We start from the raw sequence: 12,078 nt of genomic DNA, 5'->3' as shown, positions 1-12,078 counted from the left end.
GCATAACATGACAGTTCTGCTGCATTTACAGTTTGTGCTTTGTGTTCTATATCACTTTAAGCTTCAGATTAAATTTAAATACATTTAAACTTTGCAATTTCTATTTTGTATTTTATTTTGTGTACAGCAGTGTATTTAGTGCTGACTTCACAGGGGCAGAACTCACTGAATTCTCTAAAAAAATGTGAGGAACCTGGAAATCCCATTGAGATGGGAGATGCCTTCCTTAGAAAGTAAAGAAGCTCTATGGAATACAAAATTTCACTTGGGAGAGAGAAGGTAATTGGAGAACCACTGGGGCTGATATAAAGGCTCCGTTTGCATCAATTCTAAATTAAACTGAAATGTTTTCCCTACAATTTAATTTGCTTTTGTCTATATTTTAGTATAGATTACTTTTCTGTTAGTTAATGGAAGTCAAAATTAAACTTTCATGATTCAGATAGGGCATGTCATTTTAACCCCTTAACGACCAAGGACGTGCCAGGCATGTCCTACAAAAACCGGTCATTAACGACCATGGAAGTGCCTGGCACGTCCTCTGGGGTTTCAAGCGCTGGAAGCAATCGTGATCGCTTCCGGATGCTTTCAGGGTATTGCAGGGTATTTGTTAAGCAACCGATGCAGAGAGAGACACTCTGAGGCCGATTGTTGGTGGCATGGGAGGGATAGCAGGGAGGTGGGTGGGCGGCCCATCGCTGTTTCAGTTCCTGTTTCAGTTTCAGAGATGTCAAGTTGCGTGCACGAGGTGGCGGGAGCGCGCGAGGGGTTGGGACCACTACACTATGGACACATTTTAGTGAAAGGGAAGGAGGGAGAGGGGGGTTATAAGTGTTGGGAAAGGGATCTGGGTGGGGGGAGGGTATTGAGGTGCGGCAGCTACACTACAGAGAAAATTGTTGTTTTTTTTTAATAAAAAGAGCCAATTTGTTAGCAAACTGGGTACTGGCAAATAGGTAGAGGGCGGAGGGTTAGAGAGTTGTTTGTGGGGGGGGATCAGGGAGGTTGGGGGCTAAGGGGGGGAACCAACACTGCAGAATATATATATAAAAAAAAATCATTTAAAAATAAGCCTTTTATTTTAGTACTGGCCTACTTTCTGCCAGTACTTAAGATGGCGGTGACAATTGTGAGGTGGGGGAGGAAAGAGAGCTGTTTGAGGGGGGTCAGGGAGGGATCAGGGGGTGGGATGTGTCAGGTGGGAGGCTGATATCTACACTAAAGATAAAAGTAAACCTACAAGCTACCTAATTAACCCCTTCACTGCTGGGCATAATACAAGTGTGGTGCGCAGCGGCATTTAGCGGCCTTCTAATTACAAAAAAGCAATGCCAAAGCTATATATGTCTGCTATTGCTGAACATAGGGGATACCAGAGAAGCATTTACAACCATTTGTGCCATAATTGCACAAGCTGTTTGTAAATAAATTCAGTGAGAACCTAAAGTTTGTTTTTATTTGATCGCATTTGGCGGTGAAATAGTGGCATGAAATATACAAAAATGGACCTAGATCAATACTTTGGGTTGTCTACTAAAAAAAAATATATACATGTCAAGGGATATTCAGGGATATTCCTGACAGATATCAGTGTTACAATGTTACTATCTGTTACTATCGGTAATCTTGAAAAAAAATGGTTTGGAAATAGCAAAGTGCAACTTGTACTTATTGCCCTATAACTTGCAAAAAAAGCAAAGAACATGTAAACATTGGGTATTTCTAAACTCAGGACAAAATTTAGAAACTATTTAGCATGGGGGTTTTTTAGTGGTTGTAGATGTGTAAGATATTTTGGGGGTCAAAGTTAGAAAAGGTGTGTTTTTTTTTTAAAATGTTTTCATCATATTTTATATATTTTTTTATAGTAAATTACATGATATGATGAAAATAATGGTATCTTTAGAAAGTCTGTTTAATGGTGAGAAAAAGGGTACATAATATGTGTGGGTAAAGTAAATGAGTAAGAGGAAAATTACAACTAAACACAAACACCGCAAAAATGTAAAAACAGCCCTGGTCCTTAACTGTAAGAACATTGAAAAATAGTCTGGTCACTAAAGGGTTAAACAACTTTCTAATTTACTTTTATCATCAAATTTATTTTTCTTGGTACTCTTAGTTGAAAGCAAGACCTATGTAGGCTCATCTGCTAATTTCTAAGCCCTTGAAGGCCACCTCTTATCTGAATGCATTTGACTGTTTTTCACAGCTAGAGGGCGTTAGTTCATGTGTTTTATATAAACATTGTGCTCATGCACATGGAGTTATTTAAGAGTCAGCACTAATTGTCTGAAATGTAAGCCTGTTAAAAGATCTGAGATATGGAGGCAGTCTGCAGAAGCTTAGATACAAGGTAATCACAGAGGTAAAAAGTATATTTCAATAACAGTGTTGGTTATGCAAAACTGGGGAATGGTAAATAAATGGATTATCTATCTTTTGAAGCCATAACATTTTTGATGTTTACTATCCCAATAAATTAAATGTGTTGTGAATTTTTAGCAAATTTCAACTGCATACAGCTGGTGAGACAAATCAGTGAGACCAACTTGTTTAAAATGATTAAAAATGTTCACAGGACTGGTGTGAGAGCTTCAGACATACCCTAGGAACTCCTCTGTTCATCCCAGGGAACTGCCCTCTCCCTCCTACTTTTTAAAGTGTCAGTTTAGTTGCAATGCAGCAAATTCAAGGGGCAATGTCATTTGTGTATATATATATATAAACAGAAATTTATAAAGTTTGATCCTAATTTGTTAAAGTAACACAGAAGTGTACCAAAAGTCTCATATCACACAGTGTTGTATTGCACTGGGCTTGTCTCTCCTTCATGTATAGAAATGATTGAGATCTCACAGTGCTGGAGAGTTTTATATATTCAATTAGTTCAGTCCCTGTGAAGTCTGAACTGCAATTCCTCTTTAAGCTAGAGAACTTTTGAATATCTAAACTTAGGTGTTACTATAGTCAGTGATGATTATCCCTGGAAGTTCTTCATCAAAGTTATTCCTCTAGTTATGGGTTCACAGTACATACCAAAACAATGTGAGATCAAATAAAAGGGATGTTATCTTATCGTGGATTATGATAATGACAGAATTCCTTATTATGTCCTGTCAGTAAATGTTACAGAAAAGGAGGAATGTATTCTTGACTTATATTTATGTATTTCAGAAAAAGTTATTGCTTCCCCTGAACTTCCCTTCACCAATTTTTGCCTCATTTATTTTTCACCCCTGGAGGCCAGAGATGCATGAATGGGTCATCTACCCCACCTAGACAGACAACAGGGGATTATTGATTTTTAATAAAATTAACAAATAAAACATTTGGAGAGCATAGGAATGTTAAAGCACCATTTCACCCCTCAAAATTTGCTGCCCAATCCTGCTACCTTAGGCCAAAACTGGCTCAAGACATTGTGCTGCATAGGTACAAGAATGAAATGACGCACTCCCCCCAACACAGACTGAAATTTAGCATGAGAGAATCCTGGTACCCAGTTGATGAACCCCATATCAGTCATCTTTCTTAAAAAAAATAAAACACACTATTATCCAGAAAAAGCTTTACTAATGTGTCACCCATGTTAGATTTTGCCTAGGTCCGGTGGTCCCCTGTTTAATTATAGATCCGTCCCTTCCCTAGATATTGATCCTGTTGGGCCTAGGCTAAGATATGATTCTTAGCCTAGACAGGTGATCTGTTGTTTTTTTTTTTTTTTTTTGGGGGTGGGGGGTTGCCTTTTTTTTTTAATTCTACATTATTTAGGAGGAACTGTGGGATCATCTAGAGGAAAAACATTTACAAGGTCAAATTCCAGTGAAAATCATCATTGAATTAAGGTACAGGTATAGGGCTAGCCCTAGTCAAAAAGGATGATCTTCCTGGAGTAATGCTAAAGTAATCGATGATACCAGACTAGTCATCAGAAACCATCCTGTAGTGTGCCCACAGGCCAAAATATTTAAATGAGATGACTCTAGAGTCATTCGCTGGCTGTTCATGGTTGTGAAGTAATCAGTAAAGTAATCTGCATATCATTTTGAAGGCATCACCCAGAATTTTTTACCTTAGCTGTTGACTTTACAAGCCTGATGATGTCTGATGATGTGCAAATAATTTCTAAAGCAGTTTGATGATCATCAAATGACTCCAGGATGGTCTCTAAAGTGATCCTGTTTGTCTTGGGTAGATTAAGAGTGGAGAGCTAATTGTTGCGAGAGATAAGGGGTATTTATATGTTACAAAATTACAAATTGAAAGTAAACATTCTCTTAAATACAATCAAATTTAATGAGCAACTTCAGAGCTCTGATTAAAGAGACATTAAACCCAAACATTTTCTTTCATGATTCAGATAGAGAATAACATTTTTTAAAACTTTCCAATTTACTTCTATTATCAAATGTATTTCATTCTTATGTTATTCTTTGTTGAAGAGATACCTAGGTAGGTAGCGTGCACATGTCTGAAGCACTGCATGACAAGAAATAGTGCTGCCATCTAGTGCCCTTTTGTAATGTATAACATTGTTGCAAAACTGCTTCTATATAGTGCTGCAGAAACGTGTACACTCTTGAGCTAACATCCCTGCTTTTCAAATAAGGATAACAAGAAAACGAAGAAAATATGATAAAAGAAATAAATTAGAAAGTTGTTTAAAATTGTATGTTCTATCTATATCATGAAAGAAAAAAATATGGGTTTTATGTCGCTTTAATTGTTACGCAAGACAAAAGAGGGCTCAAAGATATGAGATCTCAGGTGTTAAGCAAATAAAGGCAGGCAAAGGGCTTTAACATAGAGATACATACATATACATGTCTAAATATGTATATGTATGTATTTGTCTATATATGTGTGTACAGATGTATTCAAATATGTGTGTTTTATTCTATATTTACTTACATGATAATGTCCTTTCTATTGTAAATACGTATTTCTATATATGTGTATATACTGTACCTATATGTGTAAACATATTCCTATAGATATAAATATAGATGTGTATTATACATGAACAGTATCAGATATATCTAGAAATATATATTGAATAATACAAGTACATTATTTTCTATGTGAAGAACATAGGAAGATAAAATATACGTTTTGTGTATCGTGTTTCGCGATTTAGATTTTAAAGCAATCAGGTTAGCGCACACGAAAATTTAGTAATCTTAAGGCGTTTTATTGAAATATTACATATAAAATATTAAAAGAAAATTTATAAAAAAAAAAAATTAAAAGGATTAAAGGGACACTGAACCCAAATGTTTTCTTTCATGATTCAGATAGAGCGTGAAATTTTAAGCAACTTTCAAATTTACTTATATTATCAAATGTTCTTTATTCTCTTGGTATCTTTATTTGAAATGCAAGAATGTAAGTTATGGATTATTTAGAATATTTTACAGTATGTTTAATCTAACACATAGTCAGGTGCGTCTTGCATTAGTTAACAGTTTTTTTCCTTTTGTTCTACATAGTTGTGTCTATTTTTCTTTCTTAAAGAGGCCCATGTGGAGTTTAGAAAGCGAGTTCCTGCAGATAAGCACAACCTTTATGTGTGCACTGCAAGATACCCCCTGCAGACAGCTTTGTTAATATTTTAATACAAGTTAAAACATTTCAAATGATATATACCAGTTTTTCAATTTGTTACAGTCGTTGGAAAAAAAAGTGAGTGAAATCAATTATTTCTGATAATCATCTTTTTTTTGGCAGATGTAAGAACTTTGCAAAGGTTCTACTTGGCGCTTAAACCTACAAAAACAGACGTTACTTTCATTAATATTTAAGTAATATCACAATGTTTAATGGAAAGAAATGTTGAAATCCTGATTTTGTTTTCGTTGTACTTTCTTATGATAAAGTCTTTAAATTTTTCAGAAAAGCTTTTACAAGAGAATGTATTTGTGCCTAGCCTCAAGGAAACTCATGACTCTTTAAAATCTTTAATGGTACTTTAAACTTGTAATATTTGCAGGATTACACTGCCATCTAGTGACGCTTTTTAAAAATAAGTAAATAAAACAAAAAGTAATAAATGGCAATCTAGCACTTTCTAATTTTCATATCCACAGCAAATAAGAATACCCTTTTTAGCAGCTTTGTACAGTTATACTCTTCATACTATATTCCTTTACATTTTCATTATTACAAATAAAGGGACACTGTAAAAATGATATCCTAATGCACCAATCTTACAGTTATTAATCATAGCTATGTATTTAACCTCCACAAAAGGGTGGCTTCTGATTGGGTTGTGTGACTTACACTTTTGATTGGCTCACCAGTCAGGATCGGCTCTGGAGATGCAATGTTTTTGCCTCGCAAGAGGGACTTTTTTGGTGCCAGATTATGAATTATTTGTGCACGTCAGATGAAGCGCTTGTATTACAAGTTGAAAGTAAATGCAATCGCTTGAGGGCAATTAAAGTTAACATGCATCAGGATAGTGTAACCTCAGAGCTCTGGTTAACTGTTTCGCTAAACAAAAAAATACATTTAAAAGAACAGTTACACTCATATTAACACTATCCAATAAAAATGATTTAAACAAATATTGTACAAAAATTATAAGGGCTCAAAGATATGAGGTCTCAGGTGTTGGGAAAAAAACCAGACAAAGGGCTTTAACATAGAGATACATACATATCTTAATATGTATAAGTATATATGTGTATATATATATATATATATATATATATATATATATATATATGTGTGTGTGTGTGTGTGTGTACATATGTAATTATGTATTTATATATGTATTTACAGACATATAAACACAAATACATATGTATACATATATAGACATACTGTGTATTTACTGCAATTATTTCACATTCCAATGTTCTGCACATAGCACAATATGTTCTATGTATTTATAAATAGATATTCCTATATATATATATATATAAAAGCAAAAAGGGTCAGTTACACTCTCACAAACAGTTCTCCAAGGGCCAAGGTGCTAGAGTAGGTGAAATGTAGCAAGTAGGAAACAGCACTCTCTGGACTTAAGTTTTAAACAAATAGCTTAATCGGTAACGTTTCGGGGAATGCTCCCCTTCATCAGACCAACAACATACAAGTGAGTCAAACATTTAAACATACATAAACCCCTCCCCTTTGTGCAAAAACCGCCAAAAGTCAGTTGCCATGGCAACCAAACATACAATACAAAGTAAATAATGTGAATAAAGCAACAATCACATCAAAAGAACCCAATTAAGAATATATTCATGGTCAATTAGCAGATAGATACATAATCACAACAGTAGTTCATATATTGTATTTCAGAGCATCCAGTCTAAATACCTAGTTGCAACGTTTAATATACAGAACATAAAATGAAAAAAATAAATAAAAAAAAAATAAATAAAACGAAAATCTGCAACTAACATATAGGGGATGTACCTAGTAACGTAATCTATGCAAGTACCTTTTAGAGCATGTTCTCTAACGGCTAGATTTGGAGTTTGGCGGTAAAAGGGCTGTTAACGCTCCGCGGGTTTTTTTCTGGCCGCACCATAAATTTAACTCTGGTATCGAGAGTTCAAACAAATGCTGCGTTAGGCTCCAAAAAAGGAGCGTAGAGCATTTTTACCGCAAATGCAACTCTCGATACCAGAGTTGCTTACGGACGCGGCCGGCCTCAAAAACGTGCTCGTGCACGATTCTCCCATAGGAAACAATGGGGCTGTTTGAGCTGAAAAAAAACCCTAACACCTGCAAAAAAGCAGCGTTCAGCTCCTAACGCAGCCCCATTGTTTCCTATGGGGAAACACTTCCTACGTCTGCACCTAACACTCTAACATGTACCCCGAGTCTAAACACCCCTAGCCTTACACTTATTAACCCCTAATCTGCCGCCCCCGCTATCGCTGACCCCTGCATTACACTTTTAACCCCTAATCTGCCGCTCCGTAAACCGCCGCCACCTACGTTATCCCTATGTACCCCTAATCTGCTGCCCTAACATCGCCGACCCCTATGTTATATTTATTAACCCCTAATCTGCCCCCCACAACGTCGCCGACACCTGCCTACACTTATTAACCCCTAATCTGCCGAGCGGACCTGAGCGCTACTATAATAAAGTTATTAACCCCTAATCCGCCTCACTAACCCTATCATAAATAGTATTAACCCCTAATCTGCCCTCCCTAACATCGCCGACACCTACCTTCAATTATTAACCCCTAATCTGCCGACCGGAGCTCACCGCTATTCTAATAAATGTATTAACCCCTAAAGCTAAGTCTAACCCTAACACTAACACCCCCCTAAGTTAAATATAATTTTTATCTAACGAAATAAATTAACTCTTATTAAATAAATGATTCCTATTTAAAGCTAAATACTTACCTGTAAAATAAATCCTAATATAGCTACAATATAAATTACATTTATATTATAGCTATTTTAGGATTAATATTTATTTTACAGGTAACTTTGTATTTATTTTAACCAGGTACAATAGCTATTAAATAGTTAAGAACTATTTAATAGTTACCTAGTTAAAATAATTACAAATTTACCTGTAAAATAAATCCTAACCTAAGTTATAATTAAACCTAACACTACCCTATCAATAAAATAATTAAATAAACTACCTACAATTACCTACAATTAACCTAACACTACACTATCAATAAATTAATTAAACACAATTGCTACAAATAAATACAATTAAATAAACTATCTAAAGTACAAAAAATAAAAAAGAACTAAGTTACAGAAAATAAAAAAATATTTACAAACATAATAAAAATATTACAACAATTTTAAACTAATTACACCTACTCTAAGCCCCCTAATAAAATAACAAAGCCCCCCAAAATAAAAAATTCCCTACCCTATTCTAAAATACAAAAATTACAAGCTCTTTTACCTTACCAGCCCTGAACAGGGCCCTTTGCGGGGCATGCCCCAAGAATTTCAGCTCTTTTGCCTGTAAAAAAAAACATACAATACCCCCCCCCCAACATTACAACCCACCACCCACATACCCCTAATCTAACCCAAACCCCCCTTAAATAAACCTAACACTAAGCCCCTGATGATCTTCCTACCTTGTCTTCACCATGCCAGGTTCACCGATCCGTCCTGGCTCCAAGATCTTCATCCAACCCAAGCGGGGGTTGGCGATCCATAATCCGGTGCTCCAAAGTCTTCCTCCTATCCGGCAAGAAGAGGACATCCGGACCGGCAAACATCTTCTCCAAGCGGCATCTTCTATGTTCTTCCATCCGATGACGACCGGCTCCATCTTGAAGACCTCCAGCGCGGATCCATCCTCTTCTTCCGACGACTAGACGACGAATGACGGTTCCTTTAAGGGACGTCATCCAAGATGGCGTCCCTCGAATTCCGATTGGCTGATAGGATTCTATCAGCCAATCGGAATTAAGGTAGGAATTTTCTGATTGGCTGATGGAATCAGCCAATCAGAATCAAGTTCAATCCGATTGGCTGATCCAATCAGCCAATCAGATTGAGCTCGCATTGTATTGGCTGATCGGAACAGCCAATAGAATGCGAGCTCAATCTGATTGGCTGATTGGATCAGCCAATCGGATTGAACTTGATTCTGATTGGCTGATTCCATCAGCCAATCAGAAAATTCCTACCTTAATTCCGATTGGCTGATAGAATCCTATCAGCCAATCGGAATTCGAGGGACGCCATCTTGGATGACGTCCCTTAAAGGAACCGTCATTCGTCGTCTAGTCGTCGGAAGAAGAGGATGGATCCGCGCTGGAGGTCTTCAAGATGGAGCCGGTCGTCATCGGATGGAAGAACATAGAAGATGCCGCTTGGAGAAGATGTTTGCCGGTCCGGATGTCCTCTTCTTGCCGGATAGGAGGAAGACTTTGGAGCACCGGATTATGGATCGCCAACCCCCGCTTGGGTTGGATGAAGATCTTGGAGCCAGGACGGATCGGTGAACCTGGCATGGTGAAGACAAGGTAGGAAGATCATCAGGGGCTTAGTGTTAGGTTTATTTAAGGGGGGTTTGGGTTAGATTAGGGGTATGTGGGTGGTGGGTTGTAATGTTGGGGGGGGGGGTATTGTATGTTTTCTTTTACAGGCAAAAGAGCTGAACTTCTTGGGGCATGCCCCGCAAAGGGCCCTGTTCAGGGCTGGTAAGGTAAAAGAGCTTGTAACTTTTTAAATTTAGAATAGGGTAGGGAATTTTTTATTTTGGGGGTCTTTGTTATTTTATTAGGGGGCTTAGAGTAGGTGTAATTAGTTTAAAATTGTTGTAATATTTTTCTTATGTTTGTAAATATTTTTTTATTTTCTGTAACTTAGTTCTTTTTTATTTTTTGTACTTTAGATAGTTTATTTAATTGTATTTATTTGTAGCAATTGTGTTTAATTAATTTATTGATAGTGTAGTGTTAGGTTAATTGTAGGTAATTGTAGGTAGTTTATTTAATTATTTTATTGATAGGGTAGTGTTAGGTTTAATTATATCTTAGGTTAGGATTTATTTTACAGGTAAATTTGTAATTATTTTAACTAGGTAACTATTAAATAGTTCTTAACTATTTAATAGCTATTGTACCTGGTTAAAATAAATACAAAGTTACCTGTAAAATAAATATTAATCCTAAAATAGCTATAATATAAATGTAATTTATATTGTAGCTATATTAGGATTTATTTTACAGGTAAGTATTTAGCTTTAAATAGGAATCATTTATTTAATAAGAGTTAATTTATTTCGTTAGATAAAAATTATATTTAACTTAGGGGGTGTTAGTGTTAGGGTTAGACTTAGCTTTAGGGGTTAATACATTTATTAGAATAGCGGTGAGCTCCGGTCGGCAGATTAGGGGTTAATAATTGAAGGTAGGTGTCGGCGATGTTAGGGAGGGCAGATTAGGGGTTAATACTATTTATGATAGGGTTAGTGAGGCGGATTAGGGGTTAATAACTTTATTATAGTAGCGCTCAGGTCCGCTCGGCAGATTAGGGGTTAATAAGTGTAGGTAGGTGTCGGCGACGTTGTGGGGGGCAGATTAGGGGTTAATAAATATAACATAGGGGTCGGCGATGTTAGGGGCAGAAGATTAGGGGTACATAGGGATAACGTAGGTGGCGGCGATTTGCGGTCGGAAGATTAGGGGTTAATTATTTTAAGTAGCTTGCGGCGACGTTGTGTGGGGCAAGTTAGGGGTTAATAAATATAATATAGGGGTCGGCGGGGTTAGGGGCAGCAGATTAGGGGTACATAAGTATAACGTAGGTGGCGGTCGGCAGATTAGGGGTTAAAAATTTTAATCGAGTGGCGGCGATGTGGGGGGACCTCGGTTTAGGGGTACATAGGTAGTTTATGGGTGTTAGTGTAGTTTAGGGTACAGTAGTTAAGAGCTTTATGAACCGGCGTTAGCCAGAAAGCTCTTAACTCCTGCTTTTTTCAGGCGGCTGGAATCTTGTCGTTAGAGCTCTAACGCTCACTGCAGAAACGACTCTAAATACCAGCGTTAGAAAGATCCCATTGAAAAGATAGGCTACGCAAATGGCGTAGGGGGATCTGCGGTATGGAAAAGTCGCGGCTGTAAAGTGAGCGTTAGACCCTTTAATCACTGACTCCAAATACCAGCGGGCGGCCAAAACCAGCGTTAGGAGCCTCTAACGCTGGTTTTGACGGCTACCGCCGAACTCTAAATCTAGGCCTAAGTGTCTCATTGAGATATATTGTCAGCACCATCTATAGATATATCAACTGTCAAAATCAAATACATTAAGGTCAACATTGTGCGCCTACTGTTAATGTCCTAATGAACAACTGAGGACCTAATTTCCTAGTGCAGCGATCCTCAATATATGTGTACACCACAGGCTAAGTTTGAAATCTCCCAGAGGCAGTAACTGTAAGTCAGAGTATTCTTGGTCAATATAATCTGAAAGCCTCCCAGAAAAGTGTCCTACCGTGTGTTTATGTCGGGCCCCTGACCGCACTGGCGCTTACAGCTTACAGAGTCCTGAGAGTAATATCATGGACTGTGAGCATGCGTATCCGCCCGGAGCGATCCGCCCCCATTGCTAAACAGC

This window comes from Bombina bombina, chromosome 2 (genome assembly GCF_027579735.1).
Source record: "Bombina bombina isolate aBomBom1 chromosome 2, aBomBom1.pri, whole genome shotgun sequence".
Taxonomy (NCBI): domain Eukaryota; kingdom Metazoa; phylum Chordata; class Amphibia; order Anura; family Bombinatoridae; genus Bombina; species Bombina bombina.
The sequence above is the reverse complement of the archived record's forward strand: the minus strand, read 5'-3'. Positions refer to the sequence as shown.